The following is a 27130-nucleotide window of genomic DNA, read 5'->3' as shown; positions in this document are numbered from 1 at the left end:
ATATATTAGTTTCATGTTGGAAATCTGTATGATTGTAAATAAATGTAATTATGTTAAATTAGATATTCCTTATTCAAACTAATGAAAAAAGGTTTCCATACAAATTCTATATATATTATTTGCCCTGTAAGATCCATATAGGATTATTCCATAGATATACATTTTCACTTCTAGACTTCCTGACTTTAAAATCTATTTTATTTTATTTTATTTATTTATTTATTTATTTTATTATTATTATTTTTTTTTTCATTGACTACGAATATAAATCACCGGGACAGACAATATGTCAGTAGGTTTTGATATGTGTTTGAACTTTTAGCTTGTCATTACTAAAGCGTTGAGTTAGAGTTCAAATCTTTACGCATATATATTTGGATATTTAATTAACCCTATGGTTTACGTTTGCTTATTGATTTTTATCGTGATTCCTTTTTTGTTATAATCTGTAACCCTTCCGACTTCTTACGGAGTGTATTATATCGACTCCACTTGTATCCATATTTATGTTTTATTTTTTAATAACTTATCTTTATTTATATATTTTTTTTATATATAATTTTTGATAAATTAATGGTTGGATTGAATATGTGAAAAAGTGTTCTAGCGGCGTACCGTATAAGGCTACTTGCGGTATCAATTCTATAGATACAAGATATGAATGATAAAGGTATTTAAAACCGCGAGAACTGCTACAATCCAGTTCGGATCCAATATCACGAGTTGTAACTCGTAAGACATGACACTTTTTTATTTATCCGTTCTACCAAACCGATTGACTCTGGGTGATAAAATATAGTATTGGTTTTCTTAATGGAAAGGAATTCACACAACAAGTTAAGGAGATTATTATTGATTTACACCACCCGAGTCAGATTATCATGTGTTGAATTCCATGTTTACTGATTTAGCACTCATAAATATTCCTAGTGCACTCAATTGCGGTGTTTGTTTTTAATGCTATTAATTCTATATAACGTGTCAAGGAACTATTAACACTAAGAAGTGTTTATTTGCTTTGTCAGACTCGTAATTCTGTTAATAATTCTACGTATATTCTTTCATGGATTGATTTGGCACAGGATAGGCCCCTAAACTGACAGGTGTCTTAGTGTATCCCTTGTTTTCATGACACGTGTTACAATTAGTTATGTGCTTTTTATATCTGTAAGCATTGTAGGCCAGTAAAACAGTGATTTGGCTTACTGTGACATAATAGAGAACCCTGGATGACGGAATGCAACCAGTTTAGGACGATTGGTATGAAAGAGATTACTACTACCTGGTCGTAAGTTACCTGCTGTGTTCTTCGGGTTTCCTCGTCACGGACCTACATAAAATATTATATTTGATTACATAATTCTGATACACATACTTTAAGCATACTTTTGCTTTAGGGTTTCCATTCGAAGTATTTATTGTTTTGCTTAGCTGCGGACCCTTGTTTCCATTCGAAGTGTTTATTGTTTTGCTTAGCTGCTGACCTTGTTTCCGTTCGAAGTGTTTATTGTTTTGCTTATCGCTGTTGACTCTTGCTTTGTTCAGTTTGTAACAGTTCGGCGCTCCAACCCAGATATTCAATGCTCGCGATCTCTTGGGTTAATGAATTTTCTTGTTTAGATACGGTTTTAACAATAGGCACGGATGTTTCTATATCTTTTAGTCCAATTAATGGTTCTTTGCAGTATGGTGCGGGATTGCGGGATAATGCTTCAGCTATGATATTTGCTTTCCCAGGTAGATATCGTATCTTGGCTCCAAAGACCTGAATGATCATATGTTGCCGAGTTCTTTTGGGACTGTGATTAAAGCCTTTGAAAAAACTCGGTATGGGACTTTATGGTCAGTAAGGATTTTATCAGGATAGCCATAGATTATGAACTTAAAATGTACTAGTGAGTTAACGATACCTAGCCCTTCCTTGCCTATTACTACATATTTACTTTCAAAGGGCTTTAGTTTACGTGAATAAAAAGCTATAGGGAAGAACTGTTTATCATATTGCTGAAGTAGTACCCCTCTTACCCCTTGGTCTGAGGCGTCTGTTGCAATAAAAAAAAAATTCCTTATTTAAATCAGGGATTTTTTAAGTTAGGTGAGCTGCATTATTCTGCTTTTCAGATATCGAACGCCTGTTGATGCTTTTTAGACCATAATAAATCTATGCCCTTGTTCGTAAGATCTGTTAAAGGAGCTGTCATGATTGAAGAGTTACATATTTACATACGATTGTAATACCCACTACACCGCAAAAGTGCTGTATCCCCCTTTTTATGTTAATAGGTACCGGAAGTTATGAATAGCCGACACCTTACCATGGACTACTTTAAGACCTTGACTAGACACATAAAACCTAGATAAACATGTTCAGTTTTTAAAAACTCACATTTAGATATTTTACTCTGAGATTATTTGTCTTTGTCTCTGTAGCACTAACTCTAGTTTATGTGAATGTACTTCTAAGGTATTAGAAAAGATTACAAGACCAACCAATAGGCATGTTGGGTATCCCCTAAAAGTCTCCAAACACTATATTGTAATTGGGGTGCAACGTAAGCCGGAGGCATACGTAAAAATTGATAATGTCCTCTGAGTGTGCTGAAAACGGTGTATGAGGTACAATCACTTAGCTAATGGTATTTGATGAAAGCCTTTAAGTAAGTCCAAGTTGGTGAAAAAAAAATTTATTCTGACGTTTGTGGGAAAAATTATATGGGCTATTTGATTTCCTAATGACTCCTATTACTAACATTTTTCAACTTCGTCATTTATCTCTATTTTGAAATTTCATTGGGAGTCTATACGAAGGTACGTATATAGCTTTATGTTTGTCCTTAGACCGTATTTTGTTTTCAATGACATCCGTTTTTTTTTTTCTTTACCAGAGATCACTCGCTAGTGGAGAAACATCCTGGTATTCAGATAAAAGATAAAAAAAAATTTCTGCTGAATCACCTCTGTTTGAATGACTTTGCGGATATTACTTTAGATAGAGTATAAGAGAGATTCATCTACGACTGATTGGGCGTGATTAAAAATTAGCAACAATAAAAAAATGCGATATTTATATGTATATGCAATAACATTTATAGATGAAAAAGTCCAGTTTTGGGAAAAACGACCCTCCCCCAATAAAAAACTCTAGGTACAGGCCTGCACCATGCAGTTGTGAGGACAAGAGATTAAGACAGGTATCTGGGTACAGATGCTTTATTGCCTGAGAGCAGGGTACTATACATTAACAGGTGTGCAGAGATCGACAATTTGTTTTTCTTTACATAGACATACATGAGAATAAATGCAGACTTAGTCTGTGCACATACATGATAATTACATGGGCGGAAAGGTTAGACAATTCTACACAAAATGATATAAGTTAGAAATGATAATTTGTACAGAGAAATATAGATCTTGTAAAGACGTTGTCTCTCACAATATATATATATATATAGTATATATATATTAATTTATATATTATATATATATATATTTATATATATTAATATATTAATATATATTATATTAATAATAATATATAATATATATATATATATATATATATATATGTATATAATATATTATATATATATATATATATTATATATATATATATATATTCATCACATCATCGTGGTTTATATACAATCATTAAACTACAATTGTCGTTTAACATCACCGAATGAATTATAAGTGATATTATTTATTATTATTAAATTATACTTTCACTGATTTGAACGTTGACTGTAGTCTTAGGAGGGTATGTACTGTCGAGTATTCAAGACACTTGGGTACCAATCCATTTATCACTTATAATCCCCTTCGGTGATATTCCCGAAGTAGCGTGAATTGGATATTAAATGACATTTGCAGCTATATATATATATATATATATATATATATATATATATATATATATATATATATATATATGTATGTATGTATGTATATATATATAGAATACATATATTCCTTAGTCGTGATGCCTATTCTAGGTACGTATTTCTGTCTTGGGTCATCTCTGATTCTATGCCTTGGCCTTTCATGTTTCAGTCTTTCTCAAATGCAGTCTCTCCATCTTATCGCTTTCCTCTCCTTCATGTTCCTCAACTTCCTGACTCTCCCATGTCCGTGATCTCCAACCCCTCGTGAGATGGAGATGTTTTGGCCTGGGTACCTTATGAGAAGGGGAGATGATTGATGTGAGACATACTGTAGGAGTGATTGCGGAGTCGGAAACATTCAAGATAGTTTTGGTCTTATATCTAGTTAATGTACAGGAGACGGCTGTGCACTGCAAGAGATTGTAGGTAGCAGTAGCATGAGTATACCTTTTTTGAAATATAATGTATCGGCTATATAATATAGAAAATATATATAATGCTATGCAGGCGAGATAATTTGAGAAGTTGACAGAGATCATGACAAATTTATCATGTGAGCACTGAGTAAAACGAGGAGAGAGAGCGAACTAATTCTATTCAGCAGGATGGAAGCATGGTGTCCATCATGCATGCACAAACAAACATAAACAAAAAGGGACAGGGCCCTTGCTGTGAATGTGTTTCTTCACAGACGAAAATGCATGAATAATACTACATACAGGGAATGGATTCCTGGCATATATACATCAAATGAAAGGGCGTAAAGTGCTCTACATTTTAGTTCCTGGAAGAAGAGAGAGGACATAAGGATATACAGATTTTTACACTGGATGAGCGAACATTCCCCCTAATGTCATCCTTACAAATACTACCCCTCCCCCAAGACAATGATTACGTAGAATTGTTGGATGACTAATGGATTCTTGTGGGGAGCTGAAGGAGCCCTTGGGTTCGTGATTCCCTCTGTTGAGGGGCGTCTTCGTGTCCTCGTCGTCTTGAGGTCCGGAAAGCAGGATGCCGCCCCTGGGGCGTTCGACTGCTTTCCTTGGGTGGCCTCGACGACGTTTAGGGGCACTGTCAGGAACCAGCGGCATCAGGGTTTTGTGAGGGCCTTCAGCAGGGTCGTCTTCATTGGGGATGATGGCGGGCTTGAGATGATCTATCGAGACCCAGTCCTTGCGGCTGCCGATTGACATGAGGAATGCCTTCTCCTCCCAACGGACTGCTCGGTGTGGCCCCCGGTAGGGCCTCATCAAGGGTGGGCAGGTGGCGTTGTCCCTCATGAAGACGAACGTGCAGGAGTCCAGGGCTTGCTGGTGGAACTGCTTTGTCTTGTCCATGTACATCTCTCAGCAGGGAACGAACTTCTGGGTGGCTGCAAGCAACCTAGCCAGGGGAATATCAGGATCGTTGCTGTCGGCGGGGAAGAATTCGCCTGGCACTGTCAGGGTCTTCCCGTACACCTTCTCTGCTGGGGAAGGGTCGCTGTTGGCTCTTGGGGCAGTGCGGAGACCAAGGAGGACCCAGGGAAGGTGTGCCTTCCAATCAGGGCCCTAACAGTGTGTCATTAAGGAAGCCTTGAGGGAGCGGTGGACCCTTTCCACCATGCCGTTGGCTGAGGGATTGTAGGACATTGTGGTGTGGTGCATGGTCCCCATCAGGCGTGCCAGGGAAGACCAGAGCTCTGACGTGAAGGCGGGTCCTTGGTCTGTCGTGACGTAGTCAGGCACTCCGAAACGGCTGATCCAGCTGGTCAGGAGGGTTTTGGCACAGGTGTCTGTGGTGGCTTCTGACATTGGGGTGGCCTTAGGCCACCTGGTAGACCGGTCGATCACTGTCAGGAGGTATCTGGCACCGTCAGATGGAGGAAGAGGCCCGACGACGTCGACGTGGATGTGTCCGAATCTTCGCCTGAGCTGGGGAAAAGAGCCTATCCCTGATTTGGTGTAACTTCCTGTCTTGCTACTCTGGCACGCGATGCAGTTTCTGGCCCACTCCTGAGCGTCCTTCCTGATGCCATGCCACACGAACTTCTCCGTCAGGAGCCTAGTTGTTATGCGGGGCGACGGGTGTGAGAGGCTGTGAATGACGTGGAACACCTGTTTCCTGCGTGAGGCGGGTATCAGGGACGTCCTGTAGGGGCCGAAGGGAATGTTTGTCCTCCAAGCGAAGGGCAGTGATGGTGGTCCAGTAGGCTGGTACTTTGGGGTCGGAGGCTTGTTCACGTGCTAGGTCTTTGTAGTTGACGCTGAAGTGAAGGGAGTTGATCTCGACCCTCGACAGGATTTCTTCCACCAAGGATGTAATTGATGGAGCACCTGAACTCGGAGACAGCCGAGAGATGACATTGCTGCCTTGCGGACCAGGTGTTGCCCGCCTTGATGAAGGTGTGGACCAGCGGCTGGTGGTCTGTCCTTATGGTGAAGGGGATGCCCTCTAGAAGATATCTGAAGTGGCGGATGGCCTGGTAGATGGCAAGGAGCTCGTGGCCGAATGTACTGTAGTGAGTCTCAACGTGTTTGTGCTTCTTGCTAAAAAAGGTTAGCGGTGCGGGGACTCTGTTGACCAGCTGTTCCAGGATGGCGCAGCACGCGATGTTCCTGGCATTGATGGTGAGTGACGGGGGCGCGTTGGGGTCCATGTGAGCCAGGGTGGTGGCCCTGCTGAGGGAAGACTTGGTTCAGGTGAAGGTGAGCAGCTGGCCTTCTCCCCCATGTCAGCTTAGGTTTGTCCTTCAGGACCTTAGTCAAAGGGCACATGGTGCGGGCGATGTCCGGGATGAACCTCCGGTAATAATTCACCATCCTGATGAATTCTTGGAGGGCCTTGGCAGTTGTCGGTGTCAGGAACTTCTCCACTGCGGCCACCTTTGATGCCATGGGATGAACTCCTGCTGCTGTAATTTTGTGGCCAAGAAAATCCACCTTCTTGGCGCTGAAGGTGTATTTGTCAAAACAGACGTGGTTCAGGTGCTCCTCTGGCGATCTGGAAAAGATAAGAATATCGTCCACGTAGCAGATGCAGAAGAGCAAGTCACTGAGGATGCTGTCCATTAGGTGTTGAAAGGTGGCCCCAGCGTTCCACTGGCCGAAGGTGGAGAAGGCGAACACGAAGGATCCGAAGGGCGTGATGATCGCTGTCTTCGGAATATCATCGGGATGGATGGGGACTTGAAAATACGACTTTATTAAGCAAATCTTGGAGATGACCTTGGCGCCATGGAGGGGCCCGGTGAGGTCCTGCATGTTTGGCAGGGGGTAACTGTCGGGTGTGGTAACGAGGTTCAGGTGCTGGTAGTCACTGCAGGGCCTCCACATACTGTCTGCCTTCTTCACCATGTGGAGGGGGAACGCCCACGGACTCACTGCCTTTTTACAGATCCCCATCTTCTCCATTTCTTTGAATGCGGTCTTGGCTTCCTGGAGGAGCTTCGGCGGGAGGCAGCGGAACTTGGTGTGTGTCGGGGGGCCCTTGGTCTCAATATGGTGGAAGACACCCTGTTTGGGCGTGGCCCCAGCCACCTGGCGAAGCTCAGGGTGGAAGACATCCGGAAACTCCTGGAGAAAGGAGGCGTATCTGTGGTAGGGGAGGATGGAGCAGATGGTGGCCGCTCTTGGTCCTCTAGCGAGTGGGTGGGAGAGGTAGGTCTTGGTATCGAGAAGGCGCTGGTGGGCCACGCCCACCAAGAGGCCATGGTGGGTGAGGAAGTTCGCCCCCAGGAGAGGGGTCTGTACGTCGGTGAGGATGAAGGGCAAGGTTTAGGTCAGGCCCAGGAAAGTGATGGTCTGGGCCCTGGTGCCGTAGGTGTGGATGGGCGTCCCATTTGCAGCTATGAGGGCAGTTTGGTCGTCAGGGGTGCGGCTGCGATCCTCTACGGACGAAGGGAACACCAACTACATGGCACCAGAGTCAACCAGCATCCTGAGAATGGAGATGCTGTCCTGGACATAGAAGCCCCTGGGTTGGAACTTTGTTACTGCCTTCGTCCTTGGTGCTCCATCTCTGGCAGGAGGACCAGGTTCTGGAGCTTGTGCCAGGCCAGTTTGGGATCCGAGGTGGTCACGGGGTTGACCACAAGGTCGAAGATTTGGGTGGTTCACTGGGGAACTGGGAGGGAGAAGACCTGGCTGAGCTCCGTCTTCATGCCTTTATAGGGCAGCTCCCAGGGATGGCTGCGCATCCATGGGGCGAGGCGTTTGAAGGCATCCACTGCGAGGGTCCCGGTGATGAGGTCTGCCTTGGTGCTATCCTGGGTGATGCTGTGAATCTGGAACTGTATTTCTGCCTGTTGCCGCCATGTTGCGGCGTCCTCACTGCAGAAGGGCGGCAGCTTGACGTGGTGGGGCTTCAACAGTGTGGTCATCTGGGGCATGGGCATGGGCATCGAGGAGGACTTAAGGGCAAAGGAGAATCAACTCATGGATCATGGGTCGAGGCGGACACAGGAGTTGAGTGAATGCGCTGAACTCTCCATCGTGTTGTCAGACTCGCGCTTACGGTTGGCGAGAAGTTGTGAATGGTGGGCCAAACCATAAAACTGAACGCCAAAATACTTCTGTGAAGAAATACTGTTGTGAATCCGCTAATGGCATTGAGGAGTACCAGAGAACCTTGGCTAGGCGTCGTATGGGTCCGTTAAAGGTTCTCTGAAGGTGAACGGCGGTAATTAGTCCCATAAGCTGGGTGCACATTGAGACACAGGGCAGCGCAGAGCAGGGCAGACTCAGGGCAGGGCAGGTCAACTCAGGGCAGTGTAGGCATGGTGCGCACATTGAGAAGCAGTCTGTCGTCCTATGCAGGTCCTGTGATCATGGCTGCCGCTTATAATTACCTGAGAAACCTCAGCTCAGAATCTGAATCGGAAAATGAATTCGAGAATACTTTGTCATTACATAATAATAATAATAATAATAATAATAATAATAATAATAATAATAATAATAATTTAAAAGTAAAACCACAATAATATGTCTGTTTGCAAGCTTTCGATGACCTAACACGGTCCTCCTTGTCAATCTGAATATAATTACTAACAGTGACCATACAAGAACTTTGTTTTTTGACTAGTTTACAAATAGCCTGTTTGACGATGTAGTTGGCTCTTCATGCTATCCCCTCGTTCTCCAACGGCAAACCAGCTAATCGCCTAGATCTTCGAAGTGGCGGTTTGTCTCTTGAATCCTTTGATCTGTTGTCCATAGCAGCTTGGGCGCCTGCAACAAGGGACACGGGATGTGTCCCTGTTACCTGAACGAAAGATGATGAGGCAGCGGCAGTAACAGAGGTGGCTAGATTATTGGTGTTATTACTATGCAAGCTTTCTCTGTTATAATCTCTTATAAACTGACGGCAAATTATTTCATTTAAAATAAAATCTTCTTGCGTAAATGCTTTATTGCCTTCCATAGAGAGACCCCTGTTAATAATTGCTCCTTCAACCAACCTTCTAACACCTGTATCCCTACTATTGAAAATTACTTTTGACTCGTTCCAATTTATGCGGTGATCGTCATTTAAACTATGTGAGACTAGTGCATTATTCTCAGCATGCAAATTATAAGCTCTTTTGTGTTCATTGATTCTGATTGGTAGTCCCCTCCCACTTTCTCCGTAATATTTCTTATCGCAATCCAGACAGGGTATTTCATAAACACCAATTTCTTTGTTAAAGTTTTGGTTGGAGTTATTATTTTGCATGAGACAGCCTTTGAGTGTATTCTTATAGTTGAAGATCAGGTTAACCTTTTCTTTATATTTTTCATTAACTGTTATTCTAATATTTCGTAAGTTAGGATTAAATGGTAATGTTAGATACTTTTTTATTCTTTTTATGTAGAAAATCCTTTTTATGTAGAAAATCCATTTTATGTAGAAAATCCTTTTTATGTAGAAAATCCTTTTGGCTTTAGTGAAGGCATTATTTACGAAATTTCTGGATAGCATAATTTTCCAAAAACTTCTTTTATATGATGAAGTTCGCTGTCAATATATTCAGGATCACATATTTTTAAGGCTCTTAAAATGAAATTTATCATTATATTTTGCTTTACTTCATTATTATGAAAAGAATAGAAGAGGACATAAGCCTCAGCAATAGTCACTATTCTGTAAACACTAAATTTAAAACTAAATGTAATAGGGTCATGGTATAGCAAAACATCCAGAAAGGGCAGCTTATTTTCCACTTCATATTCCACTGTAAATTGAATGGGAGGTAGTATGCTATTGACAAATCTCAAAAACTGTTCGAAGTCTATCTGATTACCTTGGAAAATTACGAAGACATCGTCGACATATCTTACCCAAATGAGTGGTTTTAGATTTGGATCACATTTGGAGAGGATTTCCATTTCTACAAATTCCATGCACAAATTTGCAAGTATGGGGGATAAGGGTGAACCCATGGCTACGCCAAATTTTTGTTTATAGCCTTCATTGTTGAATGAAAATATTGTGGATGAGACACATAGACGAATCAAGTCTAAAAACGGTTCTGTAGGAATAGGGAAGTTAACATTTCCAATTTCTGACTGTTCCTTTAATTTGGTAAGGACAAACTCTAGAGGCACATTAGTGAAAAGGGCCGTAACATCTAGGCTAATCATTTTTCCTCTTACATTATCCAGTGTCCTAAGCCTGTCTATAAAGTTACTTGAATGAAGTAAGTGAGCATTAGAAAAGGGCCTAATAATGGACTGAGATGGAAAATGTAAGAGGAAAAATGATTAGCCTAGATGTTACAGCCCTTTTCACTAATGAGGTGCATAACTTGATGCAAAGTGACATATCATCTGAAGGTTGCAACGCCCAAAAACCAATCGGGAGTAGAGAAAAACTGGCTGTTTTTAAAATCAGTTATTTTCCTTCATGTCTGTCTTTCTGCAATATAGAAATGGAGGAAAAAATCCCTGATGAACAATTCCCTTTTCTTTTGACCTGCAATACTGCCACCATAATGTCATTATAATGATAATCGTAAAAAGGAAAAATAACAGGGAAAAGTGTTGATAGGCACTCAGGTCTTTCCGAGAGATTCATCAGATATTAACAAAATCATCGGACATAATTATGACTTTCACTGATATGTCAGTAGTAGATGCATCAGTAGGTGTACATGCACGAGGAGTAGGACATAGGATGAGTGGGAGGAATAGCTTTGGGGATCAGGTTTCTTCAGCATCTGAAACTATGCGAAATACATCCGTTTTATCATGTGCTGTAATTAGGCTGGGCGCACATTGAGACACAGGGGAGGGCAGAGCAGGGCAGACTCAGAGAAGGGCAGGGCAGGGCAGGGCAGCATAGGCGTGTTGCGCACATTGAGAAGCAGTCTGTCGTCCTATACAGGTCCTGTGATCATGGTTGCAGCTTATGATTACCTGAGAAACCTCAGTATTATAATTATTATTATTATTATTATTATTATTATTATTATTATTATTATTATTATTATTATTATTATTAATTATTATTTATTATTATTATTATTATTATTATTATTATTATTATTATATTATTATTATTGAATAAATAATAATAATAATAATAATAATAATACCTTTATTCCACAATATTACAGTGGGTATTCTTACATGTGCATTTGTAGCATCTGAGTTGAGTGATGCAAGATTCAAGAATTATTTCAGATTAAGCAGAGAACAATTTGATGAGGTGCATAACATGATGCAAAGTGACATATCACCTGTAGGTTGCAACGCCCAAAAACCAATCGGGAGTAGAGAAAACCTGGCTGTGTTTTTAATGTCAGTTTTATTTTCCTTCATGTCTGTCTTTCTGCAATATAGAAATGGAGGAAAAAATCCACTGATGAACAATTCGCTTTCTTTTGACCTGCAATACTGCCACCATAATGTCATTATAATGATAATCGTAAAAAGGAAAAATAACAGGGAAAAACTGTTGATAAGCACACCAGTCTTTCTGAGGATTCAACAGATATTAACAAAATCATCAGCATAATTATGACTTTCACATCATAATAATTTGGTGGAAAATCAGGGGATGTGTCCTGATACTGTTCTGAAAGCACAGGGAGAGATTGTGATATGTCAGTGGTAGATGCATCAGTAGGTGTACATGCACGAGGAGTAGGACATAGGATGGGTGGGAGGAATAGCTTTGGGGATAAGGGGACATGCCGAGCAAGGTTTCTTCAGCATCTGAAACTATGCAAAATACATCCCGTTTTATCTTGTGCTGTAAGGCTGGTGGCATTATTGCCGTCAATGTGTACATGGTCATGAAAAATGGTAAAGGGGATCTCTTTCTTCCTGTCTAAATTTTTCATCATTATGTTTACTATCAAGTGCTCTCTGTTTAACTCTCTCTCCATGATTTATGAAGATCGATTCCTTGAGCAAAGCAGTAACATCACTCTGATTTTTCTTTAGTTTTCTTGCATGAGCTGTAGGGTCAACAATACTCCCACCACCATCATCTAAATCATCGTCGAGTCCGGGATTTTAACGTGAAGCAGTGATGAGTTGTGGGTTCCCTTCTTCGACCGAACTACTGTCATCATCAAACGTCCGTACGCTTTCGTTGTCAGTCAGAGGATGATATCATGTGGATTACTTAGCAAGTTACCTTGACAATGTGCACGCTTCCATTTAAAATAGTGAAATGCAGTTTTCTGCCCTGCTCTGTACTGCGTTGCCTGTGTCGCCTGCGTCTCAATGTGCGCCCGGCCTATAAGGCTGGTGGCATTTTTGTTGTCGATGTGTACATGGTCATGAAAAATGATAAAGGGGATCTCTTTCCTCCTGTCTAAATTTTTCATTAATTTTTTTCCTATCAAGTGCTCTCTGTTTAACTATTTCTTCATGATTTTTTAAGATCGATTCCTTGAGCAGAGCAGTAACATCATTCGGATTTTTCTTTACTTCTTTTACATGAGCTGTAGGGTCAACAATACTCTCACCACCATCATCTAATTCATCGTCGAGTCCGGGATTATAACGTGAAGCAGCGATGAGTTGTGGGTTCCCTTCTTCGACCTAATTACTATCAACATCAAATGTCTGTACGATCTCGTTGTCAGTCAGAGAATGATATGTGGATTACTGAGCGAGTTACTTCCTGCGCCGCATGTGTGCAGAAAACTGCGTTTCAAACGCTGCGTGATGCGGGCCGAAGCAGGTCTGCCCCTGTGCTGTGCTGTCCTGCTTGATAATGTGTGCGCTTCCATTTAAAATAGTGAAATGCAGTTTTCTGCCCTGCTCTGCTTTGCCTGTGTCTTAATGTGACACATGACAGGGCAGTGCAGGGCAGACTCAGGGTAGGTCATCACAGGGCAGCATAGGCATGGTGCGCACATTGAGAAGCAGTCTGTCGTCCTCTGCAGGCCCTGTGATCATGGCTGCCGCTTATGATTACCTAAGAAACCTCAACTCAGAATCTGACTCGGAAAATGAATTCGAGAATATACTTTGTTGTTGTTATTATTATTATTATTTAAAGGTAGGAGACCCTCTCTCAAACATGTTTTGTTAAAGAGGATGGCAGCATCAGTAGAATCGATTTTATATATGGTCTTTTCAATTCTTCTTATTATTCTCTTCTCATCAGGGCTTATATTTGCTAATAGCTGGCCAATGGTCATATCTTGGTTACAGAAACGTCTTCTAACAATACTAATTTACTGATATAATAACTAAAGTTAACAAATCTTAGTCTGGACGTTGTCTAAGGGCATAACGGAATTCCAACGTTTCCAACTGTATCTTCGGTTCATTTTCAAGGAAGGGTGAGCTTGAACTGATTGGAATGGGGTCATCCGGCGGTATTTATTGTGTCCTGGGTGCTCTGTCTGGTGAGAGCCGAGTTTTCGTTGGCTGAACAAGGGATTAAGTCCATGAGTCAAGCCGTCTTGCAGAGGTGGATGCTCGCACTGATCTTCGTCTGCGGATGCTGGAGACTGGGGGGCTAGTATTGGGAAGGTCATTGCCGGTAGATGGGGGGACCTGGCTGGTCCGTTTGATCGGCTCTGGTGTGCTGGCGGGTGGCGCCCTACGTGCCACCGTCGACAGGAGCGAAGTCTCTTGAGTGGTGATGAGGCTGGGTCTCTCCTTCCCGATGTGTAGGCCCTCCAAGAGGCGGAGGCAACGGTGGTCTGCCGCCTTATCGATAATTCCAATATTAGGAATGATGTCCTTTCGAGTTATCCTGGTATTGTGGGCGTTTTTAGCATGATTATGGATGGCGCCTTCCTGAGCGTGGCAGGATATCCTCTTGGAAAATCGCATGGTTGTCATACCAATGTAGGCGCCGGGGCATTCCCGGACATTGCATTTGTATTGGTAGACAACGTTAGTTTTATTGAGAGGGTCCTGCACCACGGGGGCTGGATTGTTTTTCATAATCAGGCCACTGGTCTTCTTGCTTTTGTAGTAAATGATCAATTTCACTTTTTTCGCATGGTCTGTGGGGGAGACGTTCCTTTCGATGATGTTACGAAGGGCTCGCTCATCCTCTTTGTATTTCTTGTGAAATACTCCCTTGTAAAAGAGAGTGACGTCTTTAAGGGCGGCGGGGCGAGGCTCCTGCTGGTACCATTAATCAATGTTTCTGCGAATGCCTTTTGTGACGTCCCGGTTGGAATACCCGTTGTTAATTAAAACTTGGGCAACACGCTCTAATTCAATGTGTCCTTCCACAAAGAGCAGTGTGAGAGAGCTCTCCTGATGAAGGCGCTGATTGCAGTGCGTTTGTATCTCTCTGGACACTCGCTCTCGCTGTTCAGGCACATGCCCAGGTTCGTGGGTTTCGCATACACTTGTGTTACGAAGTGCTCTTCTTGTTGCCCGACAAGGACGTTAAGGAAGGGGAGGCGACGGTCACGACAATGCTATATGGTGAAGTTGAGTCTGCTGTGGTCGTGGATGGCTTGTTGCAGGTGCTCTATTTCTTCCACCGTGCTGGCGCTTATGAAGGTGTCGTCAATATATCGGACGTATACGTACATAGACGGTTTCTCGATGGTAGCGAATACCCGACGTTCCACAGCACCCATGTAGAAGTTCGCAAAAAGTACTCCAAGGGGAGAACCCATTGCTACACCATCTTTTTGTGTGTACATATGACCTCTGTGGATGGAGAAAGGGGCCTTTTTTGTACAAATCTCAAGGAGTTTTTGGAGGGCATGCTCAGGGATGTTTAATGGGGACGTTCGCGAAGAGGGACTCTACGTCCATCGATGCGATAATTCCTCTGGGGGGTGTCACTTTCAGGGCTTCTATAAACTCGGTAGAGGACTTCAAAATGTGGTCATCTGGAATGTAAGGAGTCAAAATAGTATTTAATTTCTTCGCAAGCTGGTATGTAGGAGCGGGAATTTGGCTAATAATGGGGCGTAACGGATTCCCTGATTTATGGGTTTTAACCTTCCCGTATATGTAGCCAAGGTCGTAGTCCCCTACGATCGGCAGCAAGTGAAGGGCAATTTCTGATGAATCTCTCGGAAAGACCTGAGTGCTTATCAACACTGTTTTCCCTGTTGTTTTTCCTTTTTTACAATTATCCATTATAATGACATTATGAAGGCAGTATTGCAGGTCAAAAGAAAAGGGAATTGTTCATCAGTGGATTTTTTCTTCCATTCCTAATATTGCAGAAAGACAGACATGAAGGAAAATAAAACTGACATTTTTCTCTACTCCCGATTGGTTTTTGGGCGTTGCAACCTACAGGTGATATGTCACTTTGTATCATGTTATGCACCTCATCAAATTGTTCTCTGCTTAATCTGAAATAATTCTTGAATCTTGCATCACTCAACTCAGATGCTAAACAAAATGCACCATGAGTATTCCTCTTGGTCATGTACTCACTCCCACACAGTGATCTCTTTCCCCTACAAATGCACATTGTAAGAATACTCATTGTAATATTGTGGAATAAAGGTATTATTATTATTATTATTATTATTATTATTATTATTATTATTATTATTATTATTATTATTATTATTATTATTATTATTATTATTATAACAACAAAGTATTCTCGAATTCATTTTCCGAGTCAGATTCTGAGCTGAGGTTTCTCGGGTAATCATAAGAGGGAGCCATGATCACAGGACCTGCATAATGGCAAAGCCAAAACCGCTTGTGTCGCCTACTTCTTGGTCACCAATTTTGAGGTCTGAGCAAGACGAGGAGAGCATGCTAACTAATTTTGTCCGTTGTTTTTGTTGAAGATTAAGCTGACCTTGTGCCAGCAATGGCTTTATTACGTGCTGCTCTGTGAGCAAGAGCCCGTGCTGACACAAGGTCAGCTTAATAAAAAACAACAACAGCAACGGCTATTCGGTTGTTGTTTAAGATTAAGCGGGCTTTATGTCAGCACGGACTCTTGCTCAAGAGCAGTCCGTAGGTCATTTGAAATGGCTATTCGTTGTTGTTGTTGTTTAAGATTAAGCTGGGTTTATGCCAGCCCGTAGAAAGGCTATTCGGTTGTTTGTTGTTTTTTAAGATTAAGCTGGCTTTAGGCCAGCAAGGGCTCTTGCTCAAGAGCAGCCCGTAGGTCATATGAATATTTGCAGGTGGAAAGGTGATTTTAAGAATATGAGGTGAGCCTTTATTTATGATTCCAATGGGATATGAAGGTGAAATGTCATGATCGGCAAGTGAAAGGAAAGGTGAACAGGCGAGGTTACAAAACCCCTGTAAACCCTAAGGTACTAGTAGAAGATAAAGATCGATAGTAGCGACTCCTGGCGAGTAGAGATAGCCAGTAAGGATATCGAAAAATTTATAGTCGTAGAAAAACGAAAAAAAAAGCGTGTAAATCTATGGAGTTCAAGTACCATATTTCATTATTCGATAATCGAAAAAAAGCGCCGATCGTTAGTGATAGAGATCGACGAAAGAAAAACGAAACATTATCAGTTTTAGAAATACCAAACCAAAAGTAAGCAACAGCAATTCGGTTGTTGTTTACGATTAAGCTGGCCTCGTGCCAGCACGGGCTGCTTTATGCCAGCACGAGCTCTTGCTCATAGAGCAGCCCGTAGGTCATTGAATTTTGGTTGTGGAAAGGTGATTTTTAAGGATATGAGGTGAGCTATATTTATGATTCTATGGGTTATGCAAGTGAAATGGTATGATTTAACAAAGGAAAGGAAAGGTGAACAGGCAAGGTTACAAACCCCTTTTAAACCCTAAGGTACCCATAGTAGAAGATAAAGATCGATAGTAGCGAGTCAGAGATAGCCAGTAAGGAAATCGAAAAATTTATAGTCGTAGAAAAACGGAAAAAAAGCACACAACTCTATGGAGTTCAATTACCATATTTCACTTAACGTTAATGGAAAGAGAAAAAGGAAATCGCCGATCGATAGCAATAGAGATTCGACGAGAGAAAAACGAAATATTACAAGTTTTAGAGAAAGCAAAACAAAAGTAAACAACAGCTTAAGCGGTAGTTGTTGTTTTTGATTTAGCTGACCTTGTGTCAGCACGGGCTCTTGCTCACAGAGCAGCCCGTAACTAAGCGGTAGATGATTAAGCTGTACATAAGGCGGCATGCGGACGGAAGCGTAGTGTCCGTCACGCACGCACGAACAAACATAAACAAAAGGGACAGGGTCCCCGCTGTGAATGTGTTTCTTCACAGACGAAAATACGCGCATAATATTACATAGAGGGAATGGATTCCCGACATGTATACATCTAAATAAAGGGCGTAAAATACCCTACATTTTAGTTCCTGGAAGAAACGAGAGGACATATGGCTATACAGATTTTTACAATGGAAGGGCGAACATTCGTCTTCACATTTACCTTATATTTCTATCGAATGACCTAACTTAATAACTTGTGTCACATTGATTGTGAATAGAAATATAAATAAATTGTAACGCAAAAGTCTCAATCAGAGAGGTTACTGAAATGTTTGGTATTGAACGCATCTTACTTTGTTTACGTTCAAGACAGCGTTTCTTCGAACGTTGACGTCTAGGCTCTAGTCTCCTACGCCGACGAGAGAAACAACCCAAAATACAAATGTAAGACCTGGTAAACGATGTTGACGTAGTAGGTATATTTCAGGATGTAGATTAAGGCTGCCTTAAACACTGACATGATGCCATGACTTTCAATGGAACGGATAGCCTAGCTAGAAACTGAATTGTATAGCCTACTAGCCCTAGTACCTACTAGTACTACCTACCTATGTAGTAGTTACACTTGTATGGTGACGGTTTGACTCTTATTGGTTTGGTATATTACTTAGGCCTAATAGGTAGGTAGAACCAGGATTTACAAATTACATGAGTTTTAATAACTTTTATAAAGGGTAGATCTAGGGTACTTATCCGCGGCGGCCTAGACTATGGCAGTTGCGGTTTTTCTATGCAGTTTTAGGGTAAATCACCACGGCAGGCCAACCAGGCCACCTACAATCAACGCTTGCCACCCTCCGAAAAAGTACATTATAACGCGTCCTGACACCGGAGATGGGCATCAGTCGCGACTTGTTGTTGGTGAGAAACGGAGCTAAAGACCTCTACTCTCCTTTCGAAGTAAGTATTTTCTCCAAAGTTAGAAATTAAGGCCAAATTTTAAGATTTAAACAGAGGGTACTGAAAAGGGTGGCTACGGCAGTGGAAATCTCACCAAAACGCTTTAGAAATTTTTACTTACAACTAAAAATGTTTCGAAGATTGACGCCATCTCGATGTTTACGGAGTCGCTTGTGTCAACAAACTTTCCATTTCCTGTGATAAATCCGCACACCACTTGTACCCACAGACGCTGAGGCACTTTTCATCACAACAATCGAAACACGGTTTCTCACCAACAAACAAGTTAGGAGTAAACAGCTGTTTTGGTAGAAGATGACGAGAAGCGTGCTCTTGCACATTTTTTATAAATAGTAAAACATCAATATTTTTACATATTTATGATGATTAATTTGAAATATTCGTTATTGAAAAAGTAACTCGACTCTGACTCAAATTTAAGTAATTATTTTTCTGATTAGAAACGTTCTTTTAAGTTCTGTATTGTGACGTCACACATCTTTGACTTTCGTACCTATTGTAAATAATTGCTATACTCAACTGTCTTGCAGAACAGTTTACCAGTTATTCATGCAGATTGTTATCAGCTATTCATGTAATTGTTATAGGGTAAAATATCACAGCAGGCCAAGCAGGCCACCTACAATCAACGCTAGCCACCCTCCGAAAAAGTACATTATAACGCGTCCTGACACCGGAGATGGGCATCAGTCGCGCTTCTTGTTGGTAAAAACGACTAAAGACCTCTACTCTCCTTTCGAAGTAAGTATTTTCTCCAAAGTTAGAAATTAAGGCCAAATTTTAAGATTTAAACAGAGGGTACTGAAAAGGGTGGCTACGGCAGTGGAAATCTCACCAAAACGCTTTAGAAATTTTTACTTACAACTAAAAATGTTTCGAAGATTGACGCTATCTTGATGTTTACGGAGTCGCTTGTGTCAACAAACTTCCCATTTTCATGTGCTAAATCTGCACACCACTTGTACCCATAGACGCTGGGGCACTTTCATCACAACAATCGTAAAAACCCACCCTTCTTTACCAGCACTTATTCGTACTTATTCAAGGGGACTAGGGCATTCTTTGCGGCGTTTTTGCGCTCTTCAATGTTTATCAGTGTTGTCAATTGGTATGTGTTTACCCTCCAAACTAGGTATAAGACTTACACAAAACCGGGGAAATAAGTGAAATTAGCGATATTTATGTAGTATATATACATATTAGAGCAATTTTATCATTACTGCATTACTATGACAACTAGAATTCGTCGAAACAGTTTGTAAATGCATCGGCGTATGTGTGACGCTCCACTAGATTGGCAACGATGAGCCATTTTTCCTCACGTCGTCTGCTCGTAAGTATACATCCGAAACATTTTGTAATTTTTGGGGGTTAATTGGTTGCAAAAAAGGGATAATGGACATGAATTAAATAAACATTTTGAAGTACAGTTAAAAGAAATATTGAGTAAAGTAAACAATTAAGGGAATAAAGCTTTGCATCTCATAATCAGTGTTGTCGTCTGCTGCTCGTAAACTTGTTTACGGAGTGAGTGCTTAGGGAAACACGAACAGCAATGTGGTTCGAGTGCACTGTGGAGTGAATTAAGACCAAAATGTGTATAATTACAATCAAATAAGCACTGTCGGAGTTTCAGTTGTGATGGCAGTAAGGATAAAACCACTGATTACAAGGTAAGAATGAATTCAGTTCCAACCCCGGGAATAACAAGTTTCATACTTTCACTAATATAGGCAACAAAATGTTGTTTTATTGTGCTGATTACAACTGCAATCTTGAGTAAGATCAATAAACGTTACATACATACGCTAACATTGTTCAAATGAGTGCTGGGAAGGCTGGGGAAAGATGGTGGCCGTCACTGATGAGAACCGTCCATGCAAAAACGTAGCCGCCATATTGGATTTCAAAACCTGCCTTGAAAACATATTTTACGAAGAGCTCACATGCTTATTTTAGTTCGTATGGGGCTTTCATATATCACAATATGTTGACGAAACTTCAGTCTTTTAAATGGTATGCTTAGAGTTGCAATTGTATTCATGTTTCACCAATTAAATATCGAGTGAATAAGACCCGTCCACCGTGATGAGGGTTGGCCTGCCGTGATATTCTACCCTAATCGTAATGCGCATATATATCTTTATTATTTACTTTTTGGATATATGAAGATGTTTTACTGCCGGATTACCGCCGTAGTGTGACGCAATCGTTTTCGGTCCTTGGGCCTCTAATGTCTGTTTTCGCACCATAAGAAATTATGGGGCTGAATTTGCAATGACCAGAAAGTCGTTAAAAGAGGAAAGTTACCATTCAGGGGCATATGTTTTGACTGAGAAAAATACAAATTTATTCAATAGCTAGCTTGTAAAAAATACTTGGTTATAATAACTTAATTGACAATTAAGCAGCATGTCTACTATGGGTTTCAGAGACCGTGCAAGCACGTTTTTGGGCAATAGTACCTATTTCTGTAACAAAACACTCGTAATAGAACGAGATTTTGCTATAGTGCATTACACCCAGTGCTGTAATTTATAAGGGTATCGTGAATCACTAATCGTAAAGAATAACGACACTTGTCCTTGTACCAAGAGACAAAAACTCCATTATGCAGAAATGGATATGAACACGCGTAAAAAGCTCCACCTACCCCCCATCGCCACCCCTTTCCTTCTCTGTTCCCGTGCCTTCCTTTCTCTCTCTCTCTCTCTCTCTCTCTCTCTCTCTCTCTCTCTCTCTCTCTCTCTCTCTCTGTTGCCATTCGGTTTGTGTTGACCCTCCAAACTGGGTATAAGACTATACACAAAACGTTGAAATTGGTGAAATTAGGCTATGTATTGGAAGTATATATACATAAATATTAAAGCAATTTTATCATTATTGTATTACTATGACAACTAAAATTCATGGAAACAGTTTATAATAATGAAACGGCGTATGTGTGAAGCCTCCACTAATGTGGCAACGATGATTTTGCCATTCTTAGCATGCAAACATTAAAGGTTACATTTATTTCTGGCATACGATTATTAAAGAAATTCAAAATACTAATATAGACTGAAATCAATGAAAAGTGCTAGCAAAAACAAAAAAGCAAAAAAAAAAAAAAATGTATATAATTCAGTTATCCGTTAGTCGTTCCTCTATGCACGTATCCGTAATCGTTCCTCTATGGTTTTCGGCAGCCAGATGTACGAAAACGTTAGAAACATTTGATTGTATCTACTTTAGAAATATCTGTAATTTTCGGGGTAATTTGGTTGCAAAAAAGGGATAATATACATGAATTAAATCAAAATGTTTAAATAACAAAGTAAATTTAAACTAAATAACGAGTAAAGTAAACAATTTTAGGGAATAAAACTTTGCAGTTTCGTCGTCTGCTGTTCGTAACTGTGTTTGTGGCGCGCGTGCTTAGGAACCAGCAACAGTAACAGATTTAAAGTGCAATGTGGAGTGAACTGAGACCAAAATGTGTATAATAACAATCAAATAAGCACTGTGGAGTTTCAGTTGTGATGGCAGTAAGGATAAAAACCGCCGATTACAAGGTAAGAATGAATTCAGTTCAAACCATAACCCCGGGAATAACAAGTTTCATACTTTCACTAAAATAGGCAACCAAAATGTTGTTTTATTGTGCTGATTACAACTGCAATCTTGAGTAAGATCAATAAACGTTACATATATACGCTAACATTGTTCAAATGAGTGCTGGGAAGGCTGGGGAAAGATGGTGGCCGTCACTGATCAGAACCTTCCATGCAAAACGTAGCCGCCATATTGGATTTCAAAACTGCCTTGAAAACATATTTTACGAAGAGCTCACATGCTTATTTTAGTTCGTATGGGACTTTCATATATTACATTATGTTGACAAAACTTCAGTCTTTTAAATGGTATGCTGAGAGTTGCAATTGTATTCTTGTTTCACCAATTAAATATCGAGTGAATAAGACCCGTCCACCGTGATGAGGGTTGGCCTGCCGTGGTGTTTTACCCTACCTACTGAACAAGATTTTTAAATAATATTTATTCGGACGACTGTAATTAACCCCCAGGGGCCAGTACTAAACACAGCGAAATACATTGGACGGCCCCCCAATCCCTAGTGGATGTCGTATTCGTGGTTACGTTCCTTACAGTCCGTGCGGACTGCTTCAGTAGAAATACCTTATAAAGGTAGTTTTAACATTTTAAAGACTGGTAACCTTACAGTTTAGGGATTCTCAACCATCCACCTGTAGGTATGAGGGAGAACTAGCCTAGCTTAGTAATTAATATATACACCTAGTCTTTTGGGTTATTTTTTTTGGGTAAAAAACGCATGGTCAGGGGTGGACATGTACGATCAACGTGTACAAACCCCAAAAAAGCACATTATAACCACGTCCTGACATCGGGAGATGGGGATGGGGAGTTGGTGAGAAACGGAGCTAAAGACCTCTACTCTCCTTTCGAAGTAAGTATTTTCTCCAAAGTTAGAAATTAAGGCCAAATTTTAAGATTTAAACAGAGGGTAGTGAAATGGTGGTACAGTAAGTTCCAAAACTGAAGCGACAATTTTCAGAGGATTTCGTTCGGAATTCTGTAACTGGCAACTACAACTCTTAGCTGAAAAATTAATTTTTTTTCTACAGTGAAAGCTCTATCAAGCAAAATAAAGCTAACATCTGATGCACAAATATCAAATCTATGATATTTGTAACAATCATAAGAAAAAATTACTGTAATAGTTATTTTGTTCATGAAACTTACCTGTCAGATATATATATAGCTGTATTTTCTGACGTCCGACAGAATTTCAAAACTCGCGGCACACGCAGTGGGCGGCCAGGTGGTAGTACCCATTCCCGCCGCTGGGAGGCGGATATCAGGAACCATTCCCATTTTCTATTCATATTTTTTCTGTTTGCCGGTGCTGGAAACAACGTTTGCAGTACCTCCGTCTAGGATTTTTGGATTATCTCGCTTTAAATTATCTGGATTGACTTTTGGTATCGACTCTGGATTGTTGGATTGGCACGCGTAATAGTGGATTGGTTTTTTATTTTGGATTAGCTTTTCTGTGTACATGATTGTCGGGATCAAGTACGGGAGTTTCAGAGTGTGTGTGAGGAGAATGTAAGGTGAGGCTTCTTAAACCTTCAGTTGATTCCTCACACAGTTTGTATGGAATGCAGGGGGCATGTTTGCTTGGTTGATGATCGGTGCAATGAATGCAGGGATTTGTCAGATGATAAATGGAAGATGTATGAGACCTATCGGCGTAAATTGGAGCGTGATAGAGTCAGGAGGTCTTCCTCCAAGAGCAGTTCTACAAAAGGTAAGGAATGTAATATTTCTCCTCCTCTAACACCGGTAGATTTTGTTCAACCTAATCCTGTGTTGTTGCCTTCGGGCCCTATTGCTGTGTCTGGAGAAGGTAATGCCCTTTCTCTGATTCTCGAGTCTGTTCGCGCTCTTGAATCTAAAGTGTTGGCCTTAGAAACTGGCCCTGTGAAAGTTTGTGATCGTGCCCCTAGTGTTGTGGAGGGGGCGTCAGATCGGCCCCATAATGCCTCTAGGCCTAGACCTCTATCGGACTCCCAGGACTCAGGGAGTGGGTATGTCGAAAGCCGCAAGAGGGTTACGGGGGCTTCCCACCGATCTGGCGTCCCTTCGGCAGGCCTTGTTGATAAGTCCCAGGCTACCAAGGAGCGCGCACGGGCGCGCGTCCTGAAGGATTGCTTTTCGTCCTCCGAAGCATCCTCCCCGCGCAAGGGGTGGAGCGCTCAGAGAGACTCTCGTCCGCTGAAAAGGACTTTTCGTTTTGAGGACGCTTCACGTCCTATATCACCGCTTTCTTCAGAGGACGCGTATGACGCTTTTCCTCCTCAGAAGCGAGGTAGAGTCTCCACCGACGAGGACGCTGGGTTGCGCGCACAGGCGTGTTCTTCTCGCAGGGTCAGTCCTGCCCCTTCTTCTTTGTCACCTACGAAGAAAATCCTTTTGTCCCTTCAGGACCAGATTTCGTCTCTCATGGCTCAAAGGACTCGCCCAGCAGCAGTCGAGCCTAAGCGGAGAAAGGACATCAAGGCTGCCGTCAAGAGGACGAAGCAGTCTCCTTCTCTCTCGTCTCGTTCGTCTCTCTCTCCTCCTCCGGATCGTCACCGTTCTCGTTCTCTGAGTAGATCTTACGCTCAGCAGGACGCTTTGCGCTTTCGACAGGACGCTTGCTACACGAAGCAGGACGCTTTTGAGGACGCTCGGCAGGACGCTCTCCGTTCGAAGCAGGACGCTTTTCGGACGAGGCAGGACGCTTTTGAAAAGCAGGACGCTTTTGAGGACGCTCAGCAGGACGCTTGCCTTGCTAAGCAGGACGCTTTTTGGCGCTCTCGTCAGGAAGCTCGTGCTTCCTCTCGTAGGGACGTGTCTAATAGTAGGACAGTTCCCGTTGTTTCAAAGGACGCTCTACGTTCACAAGATGTCCGTCCTTCAAAGGATCGTCGTAAGGGCGATTCCGTGCCTGAAGCGGTAACTTCCAATCAGCGGAAGTCTTTGTTTAAACCTAAGCCTGCTGGACGTACGCCCTCTCCGGATGGACGTTCTCCAGTTCCTCTTAGAGAAGAAGGGGAACATAGTAGTCCAGCGAGTTCAGTCGAAGAGGAACCTCCTGTAGCTTCGGCTGTCTCAGACTATAAGGTTCTTGTGCGGCTGTTACATTTGTCCTTCGGGGATAAGTTTCAGCCGGCAGCCCTAGGTCTCCTCCCTCTCAACTTTCGTCTTCTAAGTCAGTCAAGACTCCTGAGTTTGTCGAGATGAAGACGTCGCTTTTCAACCAAGAGGGCTTTCAAGAAGCTCCAAGATTTTATGGTCTCGAAGGAAGGACCAGGGCAAGACCACTTTCGCGCTTCCTCCCTCTAGACTCTCAAAGGGAAAGGAGGCATTTGGTATGAAACCAAGGAGGACGTGGGTGAATGAAGGTTCCTTCGTCCGCTCTTGGGGACTTCTCCAGTTTAGTAGACGCTCAGAGGAGGTCCCTCTTATCATCTGCAAAGGTGTCCTGGACTCCTGTGAGACGGACCACCACTTGAAAAGGACTGCTGCGCACGTTGGAGTGTCTTCAATTTCTTAGACTGGTGCTTGGGAGTTTTGGACCTTCAGTCTAGAAGCCCTGATTCTCTCAGTCTGGGGGAGATGTCCAGCGTGTTGTCGTGTATGGACAAGGCCGTCAGGGATGGTTCGGAAGAGCTGGTTTCTCATTTTGGAACAGCTTTCCTGAAGAAAAGAGCTCTTCTAGTAATTTTACCGCTAAGTCGTTTCTCCCGCTCAGAAAGCGGAATTGCTCTTTTCGCCTCTTTCGGACCATCTCTTCCCCCAGGCTATGGTGAAAGATCTTGCGACTAGTTTGCAGGAGGAAGGCGACCAGGACCTCTTGCACAGTCTTCAAGGCGCCAGCAGTTCCTTCTACATCTTCGTTCGTGAGACCCCCGAAGAAAGTCAAACCCTTTCGCGGGGCACCCCCCTCGAGAGCAGCTCCTCGAGGGAGAGGTTTTTCGAGAGGAAGAGCTTCATTTAGCCAAAATCTACCAAATGAAGATCTTGTCCTTCAGACGCCAGTCGGGGCCAGGCTGAAGTTCTTTGCGGAGGCATGGAGGCAGAGAGGGGCAGACCCTTGGGACTCTCAAGATGTAGAGCAAGGGTACAAGATCCCCTTTTTACATCCTCCTCCTTTAACATCAACTCCCAGAGTCCTCTCTCCGACTTATCAGGGAGAGAAGAAAAGTATCCTTTTCGATCTTTTAGACCAGATGGTCGAAAAAAAAGAGCGGTGGAGCAAGTCGTGGACCTGGGGTCACCGGGCTTCTACAACAGGATTTCCTGGTGCCGAAGCAGTCGTCGGGTGGGTTGGCGCCCAGTCCTGGATGTGAGCAGGCTCAATCTTTTTTGTGGAGAAAAACAAGTTCAAAATGGAGACGCCTCAGTCAGTGCTAGGAGCCTTGAGACCTGGCGACTGGATGGTGTCTCTGGACCTGCAGGACGTGTACTTTCACGTCCCGTCCACCCTCTTTCAAGGAAGTACCTGAGATTCGTCTTAGGCAACAGGGTTTGGCAATTCAGAGCCCTTTGTTTCGGTCTCAGCTCGGCCCCGATGGTTTTTACAGTTATAATGAGGAATGTAGCGAGGTGGCTTCATTCTTCAGGGATCAGGATATCCCTCTACCTCGACGATTGGCTGATCAGAGCGTCGTCGAGAAGAAAATGTCTGGAGGACCTTCATCAACGTTAGCCCTAGCAAAGTCCCTGGGCCTTTTAGTCAACTCCGAAAAGTCACATCTGACCCCGACACAGTCCATCGTGTATCTGGGGATTCAGATGGATTCAGTGGCTTTTCGGGCATTTCCATCCCAGGAACGTCAGCAGCTAGGCTTAGAGAAAGTCTCAGCCTTCCTAGGGAAAGAAGCTTGCTCGGCGAGGGAATGGATGAGTCTGCTGGGCACCATTTCCTCGCTGGAAAAGTTTGTCTCTTTGGGAAGACTGCACCTCAGGCCTCTTCAATTTTTCCTTGCGGAAGAATGGAAAGCCAAGGAGGACCTGAATGCGATCCTAAGGATCTCAAACACAGTGAAAGACCACTAAGATGGTGGCTCGACCCTCAGAAGTTGCGAGAGGGCTTATCCCTAAATCTTCTGAGCTCCGA

The 27130-nt window shown here is 42.3% G+C and overlaps 2 protein-coding genes across 2 annotated transcripts in view; both read left to right on the top strand.

Annotated features, from left to right (window-relative positions):
* Nucleotides 1–27130, top strand: part of LOC135218961 (uncharacterized) — a 62432-nt gene that overhangs the window by 21571 nt on the left and 13731 nt on the right. The gene's annotated exons all lie outside the window — the stretch shown is intronic.
* LOC135219703 (zinc finger protein 728-like) overlaps nt 17578–27130 on the top strand; it is a 33601-nt gene continuing 24048 nt past the window's right edge. Inside the window, exon 1 of the mRNA XM_064256689.1 lies at nt 17578–17907. The gene's annotated coding sequence lies outside the window, so the exon portion shown is untranslated. The remainder of the gene's footprint in view (nt 17908–27130) is intronic.

Source organism: Macrobrachium nipponense, chromosome 1 (genome assembly GCF_015104395.2).
Source record: "Macrobrachium nipponense isolate FS-2020 chromosome 1, ASM1510439v2, whole genome shotgun sequence".
NCBI lineage: Eukaryota > Metazoa > Arthropoda > Malacostraca > Decapoda > Palaemonidae > Macrobrachium > Macrobrachium nipponense.
The sequence above is the reverse complement of the archived record's forward strand: the minus strand, read 5'-3'. Positions and strand labels throughout refer to the sequence as shown.